The following is a 22377-nucleotide window of genomic DNA, read 5'->3' on the forward strand; positions in this document are numbered from 1 at the left end:
TATATGTATTTTCTCTTTATATGTATAATTTCTCTTGGTTTGACATCACTTCTTTGTTGTTGCAATTTTTAGAATTTTATTTAGAAAGCTTTTCTTTTCTCCCAGCCAAACAGTGGTTAATATTATTCAGCATTTTTCCATATCCCAGGTATTGTCTAAGTGCTCTTCTACCTGCTTTAAGTCATTTAGTTTTCATACACAGAGTGGATGTATTGTACCTTTCTGCCTGATTTACCCTTAGGCATTTACAATTACATTACATAAAGAATCTGCCTGCCAAGCAGGAGTTGAGGATTCAATCCCCAGGTGGAAAAGATCCCTTAGAGAAGGAAATGGCAACTCACTCCTGTATTCTTGCCTGGGAATTCCCAGGGACAGAGGAGCCTGGCAGATTATAGTCCATGGGGTCGTGAAAAAATCAGATACATCTTAGTGACCAAACAACAACGACAACAATTTACAGTAACTCTTTGTAACCCCAGTACTGAAGAGGAAGCAAACCTGTTTACAACTCCAGAGTGAGTCTGATTCGTCTCCTATGTCTTTGATAGTAATTGGTGTAGGGACTTAGGCATAAGATAGCCAACCATTTCTGGACAGAAGAATTGGTTCAGAAAATGGCATGTAACTCAGTGTAAGCAAAGGAGACAGGAAGGGATGTTTGCTGAGGGCATTTGGAAAAGAGAAAGTCATGGAAAAAGATGACTTCCCTTGGCTGTGAACAATGTCATGACAGATTATGGTAGCCTTTTCACTGCCAGCTCAAAGATGAGGTCAACAGAGAGAAAGGAAAGGGCAAGACAATCTCAAAGAAACAAATTCTGGGTCCTGGTTAGTCTGCCCTATCTGTAGGATTTTTCATATGTTGAGCCAATAAATTCTCTTTATCATTTAGGCAGAGTTGAAACGGACATTCTGGTCCTTGTCTCTAAAACTGTTCTATCACATAAATACTCTGTGTGTTAAGCACGCGTGCATGTTAAGGTGCTTCAGTCATGTCCGACTCTTTGCGACCCTATGGATTGTAGCCTGCCAGGCCCCTCTTCCATGTGATTCTCCAGGCAAGAATACTGGAGTGGGTTGCCATGCCTCCTCCAGAGGGTCTTTCCAACCCAGAGTTTGAACCCGTGTCTCATATCTTCTGCACTGACAGGTGGGTTCTCTACCACTAGTGCCACCTTGGAAGCCCCTGTTATGTTATATACCAGTAGTAACATAAAAAGATATACTGAGAATCAAAATACAATAATAATAAAATACATATAACATCTGCAGAATGCATTATATTTTAAAATTTGCCCACTACGCATTTTAATCTCATTGAGATTCTATAAGTGTAATAACTTAGGTTACACAGAAGAGATTGCAGTAGAATTATATATAACTTACGAGATAGGTTCTATAATTATATATAGTTAAAGTTTGAGAATCCCAGCCTTCAACATGTACGACTTAGCCAGCTTCCCTTTTCTATCTCTTACACTGTTCATTCTATTGGTCAAAAATATTTATTGAGCAATTCTATGTGTCATATACTAGCATGGAAACATGACAAGTTCTCTGATCACATGAAAGTTACTTCCTAGTGTATAAGAAAATTATTAAATAGATAAACAACGTAATTATAAACTGGGATAGTTTCTAGAAAGATTGGGATTACTGAGATTAACAAGGAGAAGCAGACTTTTAGTGAAGGTTGTCAGGGAAAACTTTTCTGAGGGGGTGACTGAACCCTGAAAGATGAGGGTTGACAAATGCCCAGGGGACCATTGCCGACAAAAGAAAGAACAAGACTGGCAAAGACCTTGGCTGGGAAAATGTTTGATGTGTGTGAGGAACAGAATAGTCTACCTGGACAGTAGTGAGAGATGGGGAAAGAATAGGCGATGAACTCACAGAGGAAGATAACATTTAGAATATGCAAAATCTTTCTGTAGAACACAGTATGGGAATTTGAGTTTTATACTAATGGAGATGAAAGGCAATGTCAATGCAAGACTTTGAGCAGTATAGTGGCATGTTCTGATTTGAGGTTTAAAAAAAATCATCATGGCAAGGGGTAAGAGAGGAAAATAAATCAAGTTAGGGAGCTACAGAAGTTCAAAAAAGTTTTACTGACGTGTAGTTGAAAATATTCCCAAAAATATTCTTGATGAAAAACCTGCAGACCTTGGTCATGTTTAGATGTCAGGAGTGATAAAAGGTAAGGAAGGCATCAGTGATGATGCTTAAGGTTTTGTCTTAATCACCTGGGGGCAGAGGGATGCCATATTCAAGAACAGGACTATAATATGAGCATTAGAATGAGAACAGAAGAGCTCTTTTTAGCACCTCTCAAGTTTGAGATACATAAGGGCTTGATACTGTGCAATTGAGAAAGAAAAATCAAAGAGGGGTATAAATGATCTGTCCAAGTCATATGATAAATAAGTGGAGAACCTGAGCTTGAACTTAGGTGCGTTTGAAAACACAGGTGGCTCCCTTCACTACAAGCCCGCAAGGTTTTAGCAGTGACTGACCAACTGAGTTGTCATTAGATTTTCAAACACCTCACAAATAGTAATGAATACATGCTTACAAGCTTCACAATGGCAGTAACAGCTTTGAAGTGTTTGGGAGCATCTCCATTGACAAGCCCCACAGAGCCAAGATGGGAATGTCAATAGTGCTACAAGGCTAAGTTTGTTGATGGAATGAACAGCAGTTATTTTCTTCCTTGGCTAATTTTCCTGTCCTTTGAGGTATCATCATCTCCAGTATTTCAACTGTAGAAATTTCTTTTGCCAGGTAACTACAGAAGCTATATACAGTAGTTGTGTTATATAACAAGAGTTCATACCACAGCATATACTCGTAGGTGAAATCAGATAATGATACAAATTATTTTGACTTGATTCTTGCCCGCTACACCATTATGCACAATACCATTCTATATTTTAATCTTATTGTATCCTTATATAAGCCCAGTGATTTAGGTTTTGCATGCATTGTTATGATTATTATTGAAGTAGAGTTGCATCTTATTTTGGTTCAGTTCAGTTCAGCTCAGTTGCTCAGTCATGTCTGACTCTTTGCAACCCCATGGACTGCAGCAAGCCAGGCTTCCCTGTCTATCACCAACTCCCAGAGCTTGCTCAAACTCAGGTCCATCGAGTTGGTGATACCATCTAACCATCTCTTCCTCTGTCATCCCCTTCTCCCGCCTTCAATCTTTCCCAGTATCAGGATCTTCTCAATGAGTCAGTTCTTTGCATCAGGTGGCCAAAATATTAGAGTTTCAGCTTCAGCATCAGTCCTTCCAATGAATATTCAGGACTGATTTCCTTTAGGATTAACTGGTTGGATCTCCTTGCAGTCCAAGGGATTCTTGAGTGCCTTCTCCAACATCACAGTTCAAAAGCATCAATTCTTTGTCAGTCAGCTTTCTTTATAGTCTAACTCTCACATCCACATATGACTACTGAAAAAACCATAGCTTAGACTAGATGGACCTTTGTTGGCAAAGTACTGTCTCTGCTTTTTAATACACTGTCTAGGTTGGTCATAGCTATTCTTCCAAGGAGCAAGCGTCTTTTAATTTCATGGCTGCAGTCACCATCTGCAGTGATTTTGGAGCCCAAGAAAATAAAGTCTCTCACTCTTTCCATTGTTTCCCCATCTATTTCCCTTGAAGTGATGGGACCAGATGCCACAATCTTAGTTTTTTGAATGTTGAGTTTTAGACCAACTTCTTCATTCTCCTCTTTCACTTTCATCAAGAGGCACTTTAGTTCTTCTTCACTTTCTGCCATAAGGGTGGTGTCATCTGCATATCAGAGATTATTGATATTTCTTCCGGCAATCTTGATTCCAGCTTGTGCTTCATCCAGCCAGGCATTTTGCATGGTGTATTCTGCATATAAATTAAATAAGCAGTGTGATAGCATACAACCTTGATGTACTTCTTTCCCAATTTGGAACCAGTCTGTTGTTCCATGTCTGGTTCTAACTTGCTTCTTGATCTGCATACAGATTTCTCAGGAGGCAGGTCAGGTAGTCTGGTATTCCCATCTCTTGAAGAATTTTCCACAGTTTGTTGTGATCCACACAGTCAAAGGCTTTGGTGTAGTCAATAAAGCAGAAATAGATTTTTTTCTGGATCTCTCTTGCTGTTTCTATGATTCAACAGATGTTGGCAATTTGATCTAAAGAATGGAGGCAGAACCTTGTGTATAGTCATAGATACCCCTGAGAATTCTATCTTTCAAAAAGTCCAACACAGCTAGTTTTCCCATAAATATAATTCATTTGTATCTATTCTACTCACAATTGGTAAAATGGATGACTTCTCTTTTGGATCATGCCATACCAAAAAACAGAGACACAATACAGCAAGATGCTCACTATTTCTTCATTCCTTTTTCTTTTCTTCCATATCTCCCTCCATCCATTTCTTTTCTAAATTTTACGGCCTCCTACACTGCACATATTATTAATACAGTGATGAACCAGAGTGGCACACAGAATGCAGCAACAATGGTCTAGGTCCCCTGACACACAGTCATTGCCATTAATGATAGCAAGACTCTTGTATGAGAAATATTGTTTCCCTCTCTGGGCACTTACATTTGAGTTTGCATAAGCTAAACTCCAATAACACACAATTCTGTATTCCAATAATATATATGAAGAAATAGGCTTTGTAAATATAGTAAAGTTGTTTTGAATCTAAGTTTTCAAAGTTAAGTTTTGTCCCCATGAGTATCTTTCTCACTCCTTTACATAGTCTCTTGGGCCTAAAGTCTGTTGGTCTTCGCATCCATCCTAAAATCTGACCACTTGTATCCTTACACTTGCCTTTTGCTCACTGACTTTACCCTGTGTGGATATGAGTTTCCAAGTGTTTATCCTAGTCTTGTGTGTGCATGCGCCATCTCTTCAGTCGTGTCCAACTCTTTGCAACTCTATGGACTATAACCTGCGAGGCTCCTCTGTTACCCCCTCCTCCAAGGGATCTTCCTGACCCAGGGATCTAACGTGTGTCTCCTGCATTGCAGGTGGATTCTTTACACCCTGACCCACCTGGGAAGCCCTATCCTAATCTTAGCTTCACCTTAATAAAGGAAGTAAGAAAAGGGTTTTTAATGTCTTCATGGCTTGGTCTTCTTCTTGAAATCCTTGACTCTTGGTCAAGATTAGTTTAGGCATGGCTATTGAATAGGAAGGGCCTGACTTCACTTTACTGACATCTTGCCCTTCCAGCTTCCCCAGAGATTCCATTATATGCCTATAGTCCAGGTAGGAGACTGTCATTGTTACTGAGAATAAAGCTATTTAGGTGAATGTTCCTTTGTAGGATCATTTATCTTCCATTCCAATTTATACAATACACAAGGCTCTGATCAAAAAAGAAAAAAAAGAAAAAAAAACAGTGATTTATTAGGGTTTCTATTTAGGACTTTGTTTAAAGACACTATGCCCTACATTGTGGGATTGTTAAAGCAAGAACTATCCATATAATTAAATTTAGAGTAGAAAAATTGGTGTAAGGGAGGAGAGAGCATTATCTAAAGTACATAAAATTCTTACTGTTAAGACTTTAGAATCCTTTGTGTCATGTCAGGTTGTTCTCTCCTATACTGGATAAAAGTAGAAAATCTAAGTGATGTCTCTTCATTTATCTGAATGTGCTGTGTTACAGAGATGGTTTAAATGTTTTATAGTTGCCACTGCAATTATATGATATAATGACTTGGTTTAATGTCTTGGTACAGTGAAGTTTTTACATTTACCTGAGATAAGGTATGAAAGGAAACAAATGATTACTTACAAACAGGAAACTTTTGCAAGTTAGTTTTTTTTTTTCATTTATTTTTATTAGTTGGAGGCTAATTACTTTACAATATTGTAGTGGTTTTTGTACAAGTTAATTTTAATAAGAGAAATTAAAAAATGAAGTCTCCTGTAAATAGAGCAGTATCATTGGGAGAAAGAATTGCTATGAATTGGGTACTGAATTGCTATGCCCTTATTTCACTGTGGAACTTTAAGCATGTTGCCACGTGTCTGGACCTTAGTTTCTGTCAAGGTAAGTAATGTTAGCTGCATTGCCAGACAACCTCAACATTTCAGTGATTTAATAAAATGAAAGTTTCTTTCTCATTCACCTCAGCCTAGGGAGTGTGTGTGGGGAGGTGGACTCTGACTTTTCCATATTGTGGCTTCATCATCTTTAACACATGGTCTCAAAATTACTACCATTTTAAAGTTTTCTAATGGTTAACACCATTGCCCTCATGAGGAAGCCATCTTTAACACTATAGTTATTTTTTTCTTGTAGGATGTTTTTCCTCTTATCCTTTTCTTAACCCACTGAATGACTACAGCATTAATTTGGATAATAATGGAAGAAACATATCTCTTTGATACTAAACTATTGTATTCCAAGAAAATGTTTAGGCTGTAGCTCATCATCTTTTAGATTTCTTAATTAAGGCTTTAAAATAACAAATCTAGTAGCATTTCAGTTTGATGATTCCGGAAGTGTTCTCCACAAAACCTCAGCCATAAAACCAAAAATGTCTAGTTGATTCAGAAGAAAGTTATTTTTTTCCAAAAAACATTTCCCCAAATTCTTTTATGGAATTACAGTTTTTAAAAAAAAAATCCAGATTCTTCTCTCTTTTCTTTCTCCTCCAAGAAAAGCACTGAAATATTAACTAAGAAGTCTTTTTTTTCCTTTTATTTAAGTAGACTACCTACCAACATCTTGAGGAACACATTTTGATTAATGCCACTGGAGGAAGTAGGAAGAATGAGAAGACTATAATAAAATATTGAAAAGAAATTTAAAAATTGTATTTGGAGTGGATTAATTTGATAAATATGTGGGACAAATTGGTGAAGGATTGGACCAGAGAGGCATGTAAATACATTTGAAGTCTTTAATTAAAACAAATAACTCAAATTATTATTAAAACAATAACCCAAGCCAAATAAGCAAGTTTAAAAAAGTAAATGAAAAACAAAGGACTATTGAACCTGCTATTTCAAAAGGAAAAAAAAAAAGTGAACAATAATTCAGAGTGGTAAAAAGGGGGAAAGCAGTCTATAGACTATAGAAGACAGCAGGGTCATTAAGGACAATAGTGTTGAGAGAGATATCTTGGAATTATTTTCAGCTTATTTCTGCCTTACTACCTATGGGACTTAGAGCAAGTGGCTTCACCTCTCTGACCCTAAACTTATTCTCCTGAATACACAGACATAATTAGAATACCTACTGCATGCTGTTGTTGAGAGGATTTAAAAGCATATTGCAAGCACTCATAAAGGACCTTTTATTATCATTTTTCTTTTTTTTTTATTGAAGTATAGTTGGTTTACAATGTTGTATTAGCTTCAGATATACAGCACAGTGACTCAGTTTCTATGTATATAAACTGAATATACATAATATATATGTATATATAATATATATGTATATTCTTTTTCAGATCCTTTTTCCCTTATAGGTTATTATAAAATATTGAGTATACTTCCCTATATTATCACTTTTCCTATTGATTTGGATTACTTTGAGAAATTTGGAATGAAAAATGGATTTTTATTATAAATAGGAGATTCAGTTATTTTAAAATATTCTTTGGAAAAATTATGGAGCCTCATTCTTCAAACTACTGTAAGGGGTTAATACAGCATGACTAGTGAAAGGTAACTGTGGTTGATGGGAGAAGTCCATCTACTTGCTTCCATTCCTTTTCCACCCTGAAGTATTATTCAAAGAAGCAGTGTAGCAAACCAGGAAATCTATACTTTATTCTTTGAAAACCATGGCTAAAACTAAACCACCAGTGGCAACATTTAACATGAACTGTGAGAAGCTCATGGTACAAGTAGAAGATCTATTTCTTTATAGTAGAAACAAATAGATATATCCTATCCAGTGTGAAGCATATGGGGTCCCCCCAAAGTTGAATTCCAGTGCTGTAGAGCAGAAAGAGTGAATTGCTTTCATTATCCAAATGAAAATTTCGGTTACATAATAGTTATTATAACTTTGTGGGGAAGGTGCTGGGACTTATTCACTCTCAGATCCCCAGTGTCTCTTTCAATATATGCCACTTAATGATGCTCAGTAAATAGCAGAGGAATAAATGAATGATGAAACAAGTAGATAAAGGAATAAATCTTTGCATGAAAGGGGCTAGTATACTTGGAAGTGTATAAATAGATATGAAAAAGAAACACTTAGAAAGAAGCGTAAATCCAACTTGGCTACAACTAGATGCACTGGATGAAGCAGCAAAACTTCGTGATTTGTAAGAAACAAAATTGCTGAGCTACACGATCCTCTTTGAGGTTTAAAGCCCACAGTTCTATGTTTTGTGAGTTCTAACATTCTCTAACTCTTTAACCTTAACTCCAGGCTGTATTAGTAGTAGTACATTTGATAGAAATTTGGGATTCAGGAGGGAAAGCCCATTTGGAAGAGACGATAAAAGAATATACTTTGAGATCTATTGTGTGAGAATATTGGACATTGAAGCCGAACTACCTAGTAGACAATGGAGATATGGAAGAAACTAGAATGCATAAAGATTAAACATTGTGGTTCTCAAGTTCCTTTCCTCCATAATAGTTTTGTGGTGAGGAGCAATCTGCTAACTGAGCATTCTCCATGTGCCCTGAGCATTAGTCATTACTTAATACTGAAGGTGTGGAGAGCACTGGTTAATTGGGTGAATTGGTTACATGGGGGTCAGTGAATAGAGAGACTAAAGCAATGATAACAGTAATACCTTGCATTTACTAAGCATATGCAGTGTGTCAAGTACATTAGTATTTGTGTGTATCTTTATAGTCTTTCCAGCAATTCTGTGATATAGAGCAGGAATCTGTAAACTTTTTCTGTTATTATTATATTATATATTATTTTTCTGTTATCATTACCACACAGTAAATATTTTAAACTTTGTTGACTGTACAATCTATGCTATAGCTACTCAACTTTGCCCTTGTAGAGGAAAACAGTCATAGATGACATGTAAATAAGTAAGAATGGATTTGTTCCAATAAAAATTTATTTGCAACCCCTTGGATGTAGGTCATCACCCCCATTAATGTCTTTTAATCTACAAAACCAACTCAAGTCTGTCTATACCAGAGTCTGTTCTCTTAATCACACCACTATATTGCTCAAAATAGGCTTCAGAAAGAACTGGATTGTAAAGCAGAAACTGGTAATAGACACAGGGAGATCAGATGGCAAAAGTCCAAATGTGGTCCAACAACACTAAAATGAAGGAGATAAAGGTAGCAATGGCTGGGAGAGAATGAGTATTGGTCCATTGTTAGGATAGAATCTGCATGGATTGCCAACTGACAGGATATATGATGATGCACTCGGACTGGGAATGCATATACAAAGGTTGCTGAAGTCTGAAAACAGATCCTGACATTGTGCTTGTAAGCTATGACTGTTAAAAAAGAGAAAACAGCACTTCACCAAGAAGAACCAGCTCTACCTTTATGCATCAAAATACTGCCTTATCCCAAGCATGAAGACAATACATGGGCTGTGACCATCAGTGCAAATCTCCTGAACAAACTCTCTGTCTGACCAGAGCCTCAACACTGTCCAGTACAAGCCCATCTTCCCTTCTTGAACTGGCCCTGACTTTGCCCTTAATCACAGACATACTTGGAAAACCACTTGGCACAGTTGTCTGGAGGAAGTCCCTGTAAATCCGTGACAAACTATGTCGCTCATATAAATGTTCTTGCAGCTACAGATGGTTCACAGGGCCCCTGAAATGCCCTTTGCATGTTTCAGATTAGTTCTTATGCTTTTACTGGCCATGTTGCCCATCTCTGAGAGATGCCACAGAGTCTGCGCATGGCTCAGTGCCCAAGCTTTCTCTACTCCTTTCATTGGAGACAAATTCTTTTTTCCTGTTTCCTGCTTTGTGTAGCTATGTGTCAGCCTAAGCTAGGGTCTGCCTTCAATTGGAGCTATTTATTCCCAAGATTGTCTCCTTAACTTTACTGGAGGCAAGTTGAGGGCTGATGTTCTTCTAGTCTTTGGATTAGCACACAGTGGGTTTTCTGGTTGAACACAACATGAGATAATAAAGGCCCCAGAAATCTCAGGTGGATATAGGAGGGGGATGAGGGACTATAAGGGCTCATGAACAAATTTTTAGAAACACAGAAGTAGAGATAAAGACAATGTTTAAGTTTTCACAACATCTTTACATTCCAGAGAAATATGAAGTGAGGTGTACTTCCTTCTGGTGATAAAAGAAACATTTGGTAGCAGACATTTTTTAAACTTTTTAGTACACATACCTAAATAGATTTCAGCTGCTCAGAAAATTTAGAAAATAAGAATGCCATGGAGGTAGAACCGATGTGATTATTCTCACTATAGAAGCTGATACTGTCAGGAACTCAAGTTTCCAGTCTGCCTTACAAGTTCAAGCATGGACTAAGACAAACTTGGTCTTTCAGACTGCCCACTCCAGGCTTTGAGGGATTTCTTGGTTTTGGTTCTTCCAATAGCTCACCCTGAGGCATGGATTTTGGTTAGTTTGTTTATTTGGGGAGTAATCCTTAGTAGCTCAAAGGAAGGAATAGAAAAGTGAGAGGGAAGGTGGAGAAAGCTCACTAAAGGAATGTTCACTAAAAGGAATGTTGATGAGCAGATTACAGCTATAAAGAGATGAGTTGTAATCTTCCTAACTACTGTTTAAAAAAGCTTCTAGAAAGCAGGCAAGAAGAGCCTCGGTTGGGCTATTTAGCCACCAACATCTATACATCACTGGTTGAGGTTTTTCCCAGTGCATGGGCCAAGTGAGCTCCTGACCACCAATACAAGTCCCAAGAGGCAAAGTAAAAAGTTACAAGAGAGATGGGACATTACTAGAGTGACAAGAATTGCTTGCTGTAGTCCCATCAGTGCTGGGCCGAGGGGATATGGGGCAGGGTGGGGGGGTGGGCATTAACAGCAACTGCTCCATGTTGGGGACCTAGATGCTAAAAGAACAAAGCAGCAGGGAATCTTCTGTAGGGAGGAAGTCCTGGCTGAAGCACTCAGAATCATGGGTCATCATCTATCAGAAGGGAGTGCCACAGTAGTCAGGGATTTACTCCGAGGTCTTTTCATTCAGTCTTCATGACCACTTCTTCACATCAGATGGGGAGGAAACAAAACCTTGGGGAGGAAAATATAACTTGTCCACAATCATACAGTTAATAATATAAGAAAAGATGTTCCTATTCAAAAAGTGCATAACCAGTAGTCAACAAATGGTGGCTGTTCTTAAAATTTAGGGGAAATTAGGAATGTTATAATAATACTAGTAGTGGCAATTTCAGCTCTTTGTAGAGCACATTGTCAATGTGCTTTCTTATACATCTTGTTGACTTTGTTTTTTTCATATCAAGGTAGTTCTAGTTTCTTTTTACAGATGGGAAAACTGAGGCTCTGATATGTAATAATTTGCCCAAGAAGCTATGAAATCAATTGCAGTCTAAGTGCAAGTTGTCTGAATCTCTACCCAGCATGCGTCCACCTTCCCTGCACCTCCCAGTAGGCAGCAGCTGACAAATGTGCTATGCAAACAGTGCAGTTCATTTCCCTTGTATGTGTATGCCTCTCTGTATTCAATTCCCATGAAACCTTTCATGAGGTTAAAGTATCTGTTTGCAGAAATTTTGAAAAATCCCACTGTTGCAAAGGTAAACACAAAATCTTTATACATATTTCAGTCTCCCTAGTTGCAGAATGGAGTTAGCAAACAGTTGATGTAACCACCTGGTTCTCTGGAGAGACAAAAGATTTAGAGGGGATGTGAAATCTGGAGAAATGATTCCATAGAGAATTAAGACCCTTTTAAAGGAAGTCTCTGGTTGTTCCAACTGGATACATATAAGTATTTCCTCAGGGTTTAAAAAAGAATGAAATCATATGTTACAAAATATTTTCCTACTATTTCCTACTACTGACAGTTTGCTGATCTAAACATCTGGATTTTGTGTGCTTTCTCTCATTTTGGAAAGACTAGGTGTGAAAGTGAATGGCATTCCAGATGAAATGTTAGAAATTTTGGCTGTACACAGTTGTGCCCATAACCTACAGAAATGTGTAGCTCTGCCAAGGTAGGTGATATAAGGCTGAAGGATGGAATGGGTCATATTAGAGTCAGTTCTTTTTATCATCAGCCCCAAATGCACTGAGGTACTTGCAGTTTTCGACACACTGACATCTGTGTGTTAATTAAGTTATGACCTTTGCATATTTGACCATTCAGTTTTTTTTCTGATGCTCCCAGGATAAAAATGAATATGAAAAGTAATTAATCCCAGGCCTCGATTATTGGACTATTAGAATCAGATAACAAAATAGCTCCTCTCAGGTTTCTTCCTGATACAAATGTCAGACCCAAAGGGGTGAGAATAGACTAGCAAAAGAAGACCATTATGAGAAACTGGGATCAACTAATGTATGCATAATTGCTCATTTGGAATCAATATGTTGTACAAGCCAGCAGAAAGAGATGCTATGGGCTGGGAATGCTGTATCAAGGTAAGTTTTTATACAGAACATATATGCTGAGTGGCTTCCCTGATAGCTCAGTTGGTAAAGAGTCCACCTGCAATGCAGAAGACCCTGGTTCAATTCCTGGGTTGGAAAGATCCACTGTAGGAGGGATAGGCTACCTACTCCAGTATTCCTGGATTTCCCTTGTGGCTCAGCTGGTAAAGAATCTGCCTACAAGGTGGGAGACCTGGGTTGGATCCCTAGGTTGGGAAGATCCCCTGGAGAAAGGAAGACCTACTGACTCCAGTATTTTGGCCTAGAAAATTCCATGGACTGTATAGCCTGCGGGGTGGCCCACAGTCGGACATGACTGTGAGTGACGTTCACTCACTGTGTGCTGAGCAGGACTGGGCCGTTCTTCAGGTTAGCTCTTTTGGTTTATCTGTTACTGCTTAATGAAATACATCCTACTCAGTGGCTTAAACAAAACCCGTTTTATTGATTTGCTCCCAAATCACAGCTGGACTGCTCCACTGGGGCTGGAAGCTCCACTTTTAAGATGGCCTCAGTCACGTGGCTGGCAAGGCACTGCTGGCTGTTGACTGGGAGCTTGACTGGAGCTCCTGGCTGGGGCCTCAGTTCTCTTCGATGTGTGTCCCTCCACATGACTAGGTTGGACTTCTCCCAGCAAGGCAGTTTTAGGATACTCAGATCTAACCTGACAGCAGGCTTCCCCCGGAGTACAGAAGCTGAAGCCACAGGCTTTCTTAAGACAAACACATCATCATTTCTTCTACATTCTGGTGGTTACAGAGAGGGTCCAGGTTTAAGGGGAGGGGGCTACTAATGGGTATGAACACCTGGAGTATCCTTCATTAGAGGTCATTACAGTCTACTATGTCAGCTCTGTATATAATAACTTAGAACCAATTTATGCACTTTCCTTTGAGAATTTGTCTGCAAAGATGGTGCCCTGAGATGGAGTATGCAGCCGTCCTTGTTGGCTGGAGAAGAATGTGAGTGTGGAACTGGACATTTATGAGATGTTGAAGTAGCACTGTTCGACAAACTGTTTTAAAAAATACACAGTATTACCTGTTTGTACTTGTAAAATGCCAGGAACAATGTGAAACCTATCAACTACTTGAGATACATATTTAGCATAAATTATTTGAATAATTTCCCCATTATGCTTTCAAGCAATGAAGATTTTAAGCAATTTGATTTAAATATTAATACATAGTACTAAATCTTCATTTCTCTGGAAAAATTGTGGAGACTTGGGTAAAAATTTCAGCATACAGTTATCATTCAGCAGGCACACAGCATCCTTTCTTCTAGGGGGGAAAAACTGTAACCTAGCAATGGAGGAAAATCCCTTCTGGTAAAATTCAGACTTAAGTATTACTGAACATACCTCCATCAAACATGGTTATCCTTGCCAGCATCATTAAAATTTGATAATTCATTACTTAACTTTCTGGAAACGTATCAAAATTAGGGTCTCTACCCTTGCTAATGGGACTTTTAAAACACATCTTGGAAGTTTATATCCTAAAGCAATGTACCCATTGATCAAAGTTTTTGAACCTACAAGTTTCATGATCATATTCATAATGAAGATTTCTGCCTGATCTTAATTTCCTTAAAGACTGCCCAGCTTCTTAGAAGGGATATTTCCTAATTTATATACCTTGTTATGAGGTAGCATCAAAGAAGATGACTAAGCACTTGTAGCCTGAGAGATGACAAAATGAGGTTAGTCAACAATTACTGAGAATGCTGCCTCTCTGCCACACACTGTGTTAAATTATTATTATCACCATCTCTATATCACTTTGTTTTTTTCAAAAGAAAAAACCTGAAATACAAAAGAAATAATTATGTAAATTAGCAGAGCCAGGATTCAAACCTTCACAGGTTTGCTTCTAGGTCTAAATGATGAATTCTTGTGGGGCCCTCTGCTAAAGCACACCTCTCTAGACTGGTGGTTCTCAAGTGTGTTCCATGTACTGGGATTTGTGGGAGGGCAGAGTTGTGATCCCACTCCAAATCTACTGAATCAGAAGCTCTGGGGGCAGAGGCCCAGTGATGTGTGTTTTCTCCCTCCTAGTGATTCCAATACATGCTTAAGCTTGAGAATCACTTATTTTGACATCTACTTCGAGAAAAATGCTGTAAATTACAGGTTTCACTGATTGTGCTATGACTCCAAGGGCTTCTCAGGACATTTACTACTCAACAAAGATCGACATACCTGAGAGTGATCCACATCCAGCAAACATCCCAGATACAACTTGAGAAAATGATCTTGTCTTTCACATTTGGCTTAGAATTTGAATTTGTTCCATTCCCCTACTCTCCATTTGAGTCTATGCTTCAGTTTCCTTGTATTAAAATATAGATAATGATGCTTGCTTTCTTCTCTCACAGAAATAGTCTAAAAATTAATGAACTATATTAAACTCTTTCAGTTCCTGGAAGAAAGGCAGTATATAAACACTGTATTAATATTTGAAACAGGTTAATTTTTTCTATGTGAATAAAAGTCTTTTTTTATTTTGGTAATCAAACATGCTGCCCTTTCCCCAGAGAGTTTTTTGATTTTTCAAAAATTTCTTCTTTAAAGGCACAAGACAGATTTCTTTCTCAATACCAGGAGGAAGGGTATCAAGATGAGAAAGCACTTTTTCTGAGAAATGCTAAAGTTTTAAAAATTCCTGGTTTCACTCGTGATAAGAGAGAATGTGGTGATACACCAGGAACACTAGGTTAGAGATCCAGTAATGCCAAGTTTAAGCTATTTTACTTTTTAGTTTTGTAAATTAGGGTGGCCTCTTCCTCTTTCTTGGCTTCAGTTTACCAAACTGTAAAAAGTGACAACATAGTGCAGAATTATAGAGTACAGGCTCTGGCTTCAAAGAACTGGGTGTGAAGCCTGACTTGGCTGTTCATCACCTGTGTGACTTTATGGGTTAGTTATGTACCCTCTCTGATCTTTCATTTCCTCGTATGTAAACTGAGAATGTGTGTGTGTGTTAGTCACTCAGTCATGTCTGACTCTTTGTGACCCCATGGACTGTAGCCTGCCAGGCTCCTCTATCCAGGGAATTCTCCAGACAAGAATACTGGAGTGGGCAGGCATTCTCATCTACAGGGGATCTTCCTGATCCAGGGATCAAACCTGGGTTTCCGGCACTGCAGGCAGATTCTCTACCATCTGAGCCACCAGGGAAGCCCATAATTAGAATAGCAAAAGGATTAAGTAAGGCAGTACATTTAAAGTGCTTAGCTCAGTGCCTGGCACTCAATAAGAAGTGCCGGCTATTGTGATCATTAAGAAAAATTCATTTGTATACTAGATAATCCCAAAGGGGTCTCGCTGCTTTGGAATTTTAGGATACCTTTTGAAGTTTCTCTCAGACTCTCCAGTTACTTTCTTCCCTAGGACTCAACATTCAACATGTAGTAATTGAGTACTTACTATGGGCCTGGACCATTCAAAGCACTAGGGGTACATTGAGCACAGATATATATCCTTGTCCTTCAGAAGCCTTCATGCAAGGATGAGCTGGCCTTTCTTGAACTCTTCATACTGTGTGGGAGTACTCAATACAACTTAGTTCCATTGAATGGAATTCCTTTTTTTGGACTGAAAAATCTTAAATAGGAGAGTATTTTTCTTAGCCTTCACCTATTCAGGGTGATAAGTACTCCCTTTGATGAGTATTTTGCTTGTTTATTTTTATGAAAAACTAGGTTACCTCTCAGCAAATGTGTAAAGAATTGTGGGAAGAAGGTGAATGTCCTTACTTCTTTTTGTCTGGCTTGAGAGAAGACTTCATAAATTACGGTGGGTTGGGGAAGGAGGGCATAGCAGCTTGGTTAACAGGGAGCAAAAGACATTTTAAAATCCATCTGTGCCACTGCCAATCCCTGTTTGTAGGTTGAGACGAAAGGGGTTTTGAAATTTAGCTACCTGTCTGTGTAGGGGAGTATTTATTTATCTAGAGGTTTAGGGAAATCTGAGATGCTGCTGCTCAAACCTGTTGGGAGGAACATGTTAAACCTTTTTGGATTCAGACAGAAAGTCTTCCTCCTGATGTTCTCTCTCCATAGCACAGGAAGAGCAGTGCCAGGTCTCTGCTGATATAAACATTTTAAGCAGGAAGGAGTGCACTTTTATTTCTTATGATATAAATTAAACATCATAGCAGACACCAGGCTGGAAAAAGTTACAGGAACTTAAGGTACTTCCAGCACTTGACTAATGCAGTCTGGCCAATGGGGTCTGAGAGGCAGTGAGATCACCAGCAGGTATAGAGCCTGGGGTGATTCCTCGCCAGCCCCACAGACAGGCTGGGGCTCAGGAGGGTAATTATTCTGGCTCCAGATGCTGTGTCTCACCCACTCCGCTTAGGTCTGGAGACAGGAATACAGGCAGAGAGATGGGATGAAAGAGCCTAATCAGTATATCGCTGCAGCACAGAATCATGGTCAGGGCCAGCTAAGAAGGATCCAAACCAGAGGCCAGGCTGGGCTGGTGAGGGGAAGAGCAAAGCATTGCCCATGCTAGAGCAGAAGCTGTACTTGCCCACATGGAAATGATGAGGCCTGCTGGCAAGATAAGGTCAAGTCCAGATTGCTGGGCCAGACTGCATGCCAGTTTAGTATCCAGGGAGACAGATTATGGTGGGTGTACTATTTTCCTAGTGCATCCATAGGAAATCATCACAAACTTGATGACTTACAGTATATATTTGATCTTTCTCAGTTCTGGAGGCTACAAGTCTAAGGTCAAGGTGTTTGCAGGGTTGGTTCCTCTTGGAGGCTCTGAGAAACATTTCATCCTGTACTTTTCCTCCTGGCTTCTGGAGGCTGCTTGGCAACTGTGGAGGTTCTTGACTTGTGGATGCACCGCTCTAGTGTATGCTACCCTCTTCATATCATCCTCCGCTCTTCTGATAAGGACTCCTTATCTCATGTTGAGATTCTTACCTACTTCTACAAAGATTCTTTCACCACGTAAGGTTGCCTTTTCATGTCTGGGGTTTAGGATTTGGCCATATTTGTTTTTGGAGCCACCATTCAACCTACTACAGTAGATACAGAGTCAGAAAACTCGGGTTTTTAACCTCAATTAATAGTATGATAATAGCTACACTTTATTTTTATTTGTTTTTATTTGGCTGTGCCAGGTCTCAGTTGCAGCAGGAAAGATCTTCATGGACAGAAGTGAGACCTTCATTGCGGCATGTGAAATTTTTAGTGGTGGCTTGTGAACTGTCAATTGTGGCATCTGGTATCTAGTTCCCTGACCAGGGATCCAACCTGAGCCCCCTGCATTGGGAATGCAGAGTCTTAGCCACCAGGCCACCAGGGAATTCCCAGTAACTACACTCTAATCTTTTACCATTTTGTAGGCACTCATTCATGAACAAAAAATATTTAGTGAGCATCCACTATATGCCAGGAATTGTTCTTGAATCTGGGACTTTAGGAATAAACAAAATTGGCAGAAATCTGTCTTCATGAAGGCTACACTTTAGTGGGGGTGGGTGGAGATAGACAAACAAATGACAGGCTGAATTATATGGAACATCTAAGAGATAAGCACCATAGAGAGAGTAAATTATAGGAGGTGAATAGGAAATGCTGGGGAACAAGAATGGTGCAAATTTAATAGGATAGGCCAGTATCACCTCAGTTAAGGCTACTCTCTGAGCAAAGGCTTTAAGGTGGAGCAGGCATGAGCCTGAAAGAAGACTAGAGAAAATGTCTTGCAGGTTGAGGAGACAGCAAGTGTCGGGAGGTGGAGGATAGAAGATGAGTAGATGGGTCAGTCAGGCAGAAGGTGAGTGAGCAAGAGAGAATTGAAGTAGCTGAGAAGAATTGGGAGAGGTCACAGCTGGCTGTCTACTAGAGGACTTCAGCATGGACTCAGGGTGGAGTGAGGAGCCACTGGGGGTTTTGAGATGTGTGTGACAAGATGTGGTTGTATGATTGCAGAGTCACTTCTGCAGATGTATGGAAAGCAGACTCATGTGCTAGTGAGTGCAGAGTAGGGGAGGCTGTTGGGACTATTGCTCTAATTTCAGAAGTGATGACTGGGGCTTAGACCAGGAAAGAATGGGAGAAGTGATGGAGTGCTGCATGTGTTCTGAGGCTGGAACTAAGAGAACATGCTCATGGTTGAATGTAAGGAATCAGTGATACTTTCTCTTAAGGTTGCTTGGATTTCTCACATAACTGCAGTCAGATAGTGCTGTGACTGGAGTCAGCTCAAAGACTTCCTCACTCGCACGTGCTGGCTCTTGGTTAAGATTTTAGCTGAAATTGTCAACTAGAACATCAACATGGCCTCATGAGACCCAGGCTGCTTCCTCACAGCATGATTGACTAGGTTTCAGATGCAAGTGTCCTAAGAGAAAGAATCAGGTGGAAGCTGTATTATCTTTCATGGATTGAGTCCGTGAAGTCACATAGAATCAGTTTTATCGTACTTAACGATCGAAGCAGGGATCACTTTAATAGAAGGGTTATAGATACTACTCTTGCTGGGGAAGCAGCAAAGTTACATATAAGTCACATAGGTAAAAAAAGCATGTAGGATGAGAGAGGTTATTCAAGTCATTTTCAGAAAATATGATCCACAACTAATTGGAAAGTATTACTACAAGGGAAATTCATCAAGGCAAGAAGGCTTGATAACAATAGACAGATTGGGTTCTGGGTTTAAGCCAGACACAAGTAAACCGAGGGAGAAATTTAGAGCAGGTAACTGGAAACAGCCTCCTGGAGTTGCAGCAGAATAAGCAGACAGTATCATCCAGCCAGATGACGATGAATGTCTGGACCCAGATCAGGAAAATTCTGCTCATTGTTGCATTTTTTCCTATCATTTTTATGATTTGTTCCTAAACTTATAAAAGGAGCCCAGGTAATAATGTTATAGGAAAAAAAATAAAAGCTATAGGGAAACATAACAGGAGGAAAACAGTCGCCCATCATCCCACCACAGGTCCAGAGTCACGTACATGTGCTGGTGTTGGCTAGGTCCTGTTGTCTGCCTGGGTGAGCACCAGAGCAGAGTATAAAAAGTCCGGGTTTGGAAATCCCACACACCAGGCTTAAATTTTCTTTTAGCTGGATGATCTTGAGCTGTTCTCTACGCTTCAACGTCCCAATCTGGAAAATGCTGATAATTGAGAAATAATTCTATAAGGCAGCCCAGGGACTGGAAAAAGTAAGTTCTCAATGCACATTAGCTTGTAATTTCATTATTAAATAAATACATCATTCTTTTTATAAAAATGGTCTCATTTACAGAAACAGCATGTATGCTGTTTCATAACTACTTTTTTTTTTCCACATAATTTTACCCTGAACATATTCCCATATGACTCTGGAAACAGACACTTTTATCATTGTCTTTATGAGATGCACACCTCTGCATTATGCACATGAACTACAGCTTGTTTAATAGATTCTAAATGTTGAATAGTTAGCTTTTAAAAAATTAATTTTTACCTATTACTTGTAATACTGCAATAAACTTAAATACTTGCCTAACTGTTTTCTTACTGTTTGGTGCATTTGTTCAATGAACAAATGAATATTTACAAATTTCTGGAAGTAGATTTACTGGGCCCAAACTGTGACATTCAAGAGTACTTTTTAATTTACATTATACTATGAAGAATTTCAAACCGAATAAAATTAGGAAGGATTATATAATACACACAAATATATGGCTAGCACTTGTAATTATCTTGTTAGCATTTGCCTTATTTGATTGATCCATGCTTTTCTTGAGTGTTTAAAAATAAAACACGTCAATCATGACATTTTATTCTAATACTAGTGTGTCTCATAAAAACATTTTCCAGCATGATTGTTATACCATTATTATATATAAGAAAATTAAGTATAATACCCTAATAACATCTAACACATTTATTTTAAAATTTCTGAATTTTCCAAATTGCCTTTTACATCTTTTACAGTATTTTTTTTAAAATCAGGACCCAATCATGAAACTGAACTACCTCTGGGTGTTATTGTCTCTTAAGAATTTTCCCATCTAAAGTAGCCCCTCCTTACTTTTGTTTCCCATTTTTAATACTGATTTGTTGAAGAACCAGAGCTGGTTGACCTTTTCACCTTCTCACCATTAAAAAAAAAAACAAAAACCCACCTCATTTTAAAGAAAATGCTCAGAAGTGACATTGTTGGGCCCAAAGGCCATCCAATTGTAGACAGCCCTCCTGGAGTGAGTATGGACTGCTCCAGAGTGGTGCTCTACTTGGTAGACAGGTATTTTGAAATATAAAGGTTAGTTTTGGCTGGCTGCTGGGGAGGTCTCACCCTTCCAGCAGAGACTCAGGGCTGTGCTTGTTTTATCTGCATTGCAGTATAGTTGCTTCCCAACGTTGTGTAGTTTCTGCTGCCATGCCCTTCCCCTTGGACCTCCCTCTCACGCTTCCTCCCCATTCCTCCCCTCTAGGTCATCACAGAGCTCGGAATACCTGTGCTATAGGGCAGCCTCCCACTAGCTGGCTATTGACAGGAGTTTGTGTGTGTGTGTGCTCAGTTGCTCGTCACATCCTATTCTTTGTGACCCCATGGACTGTAGCCTGCCTGGCTCCTCTGTCCATGGGATTCTCCAGGCCAGAATGCTGGAGTGGGTTGCCGTTTCCTACTCCAGGGATCTTCCTGACCCAGGGATCAAACCTGAGTTTCCTGCGTCTCCTGCACTGGCAGGTGGATTCTTTACTACTGAGCCATTGGGAAGCCCTGACAGAGGTTTGCTCTTCACCAAACCTTCCTCAGAGTAAGAGAGACCACTCTAAATTAGCTCCAGAAATGACACTCTGGTTTATTGGACAAGGTGGCCTGAAGTCCAACACAAAACAAGATATTCTGAGAGATTTCGTTTGACTCCAACTTCAGAGGCAGGTAAGTCTCTCCTGGGTACATTTCTGTTCCTGCTGGTAGGGTGGCTAAGAGCAGACCTAAACAGTCACAAATGTACATCAAAATCCTGGTTCTGCTTGTTACTAGGGTAACATGTTTCCTTGGAAAAACCACTTAAAATTCCATTCTCTTTGGCACTTTGATATGTGCAAAGGATTGAGCCCTTTCTAGTGGACCTGTCTGCCTTATGTACTGTCGAGTGGCAAAGACAGCCTCCTTATCCTCCAAGATAGAACTTCTCAAAGATTTACATAGATAAGAATCACCTGGAGGACAAAGAGGGCTCATGATAACCAGCTGACGTTTTGATACAGTTAGATAAGCCCAGGAATCTGCTTTTCTTTACAGGCACCCTGAGGGATTTTGACTCAGGTAGTCCAGGACCATGCTTGAAGAAATTCTTATCTGGGAACCTCAATTTGCTTGTTTGAAATAGGCAACACTTTATAGCTATTACTGTATGCCAGATACCCTTACTCTTACTTTAGACACATTGACTAACTCAATGCCATCAGTCACCCTATGAGCTAGATATTCTTTGTACCCATGTTTTATTGATGAGGAAATTGAGGTTCAGAGAAGTTAAGTAAATTGCCCAAGATCCACACTGTTAGTAGGCAATAGAGCCAAGATATGATAATACGTGTGGAATATGGTGGTGTAAAACTTAAATAAAAAAGTACCTCTTACTGAATTGTAAATTCAGAAGTTCTTAAAGTAAGAGGTTGTTACCACTGTTGTTGATGTGCAGGGAATATTTCCCATTGTGGTCAAAGAGGTACGTCTGAAGTATGCTTTTATTGAAACTGAGGTCGACTAGTAGAGAGTAGATCAATGACTGGTGAATAGAGAGCATTCACTGTGTGCTTGTTGAATGA

This window comes from Cervus canadensis, chromosome 22 (assembly GCF_019320065.1).
Source record: "Cervus canadensis isolate Bull #8, Minnesota chromosome 22, ASM1932006v1, whole genome shotgun sequence".
Lineage (NCBI taxonomy): Eukaryota > Metazoa > Chordata > Mammalia > Artiodactyla > Cervidae > Cervus > Cervus canadensis.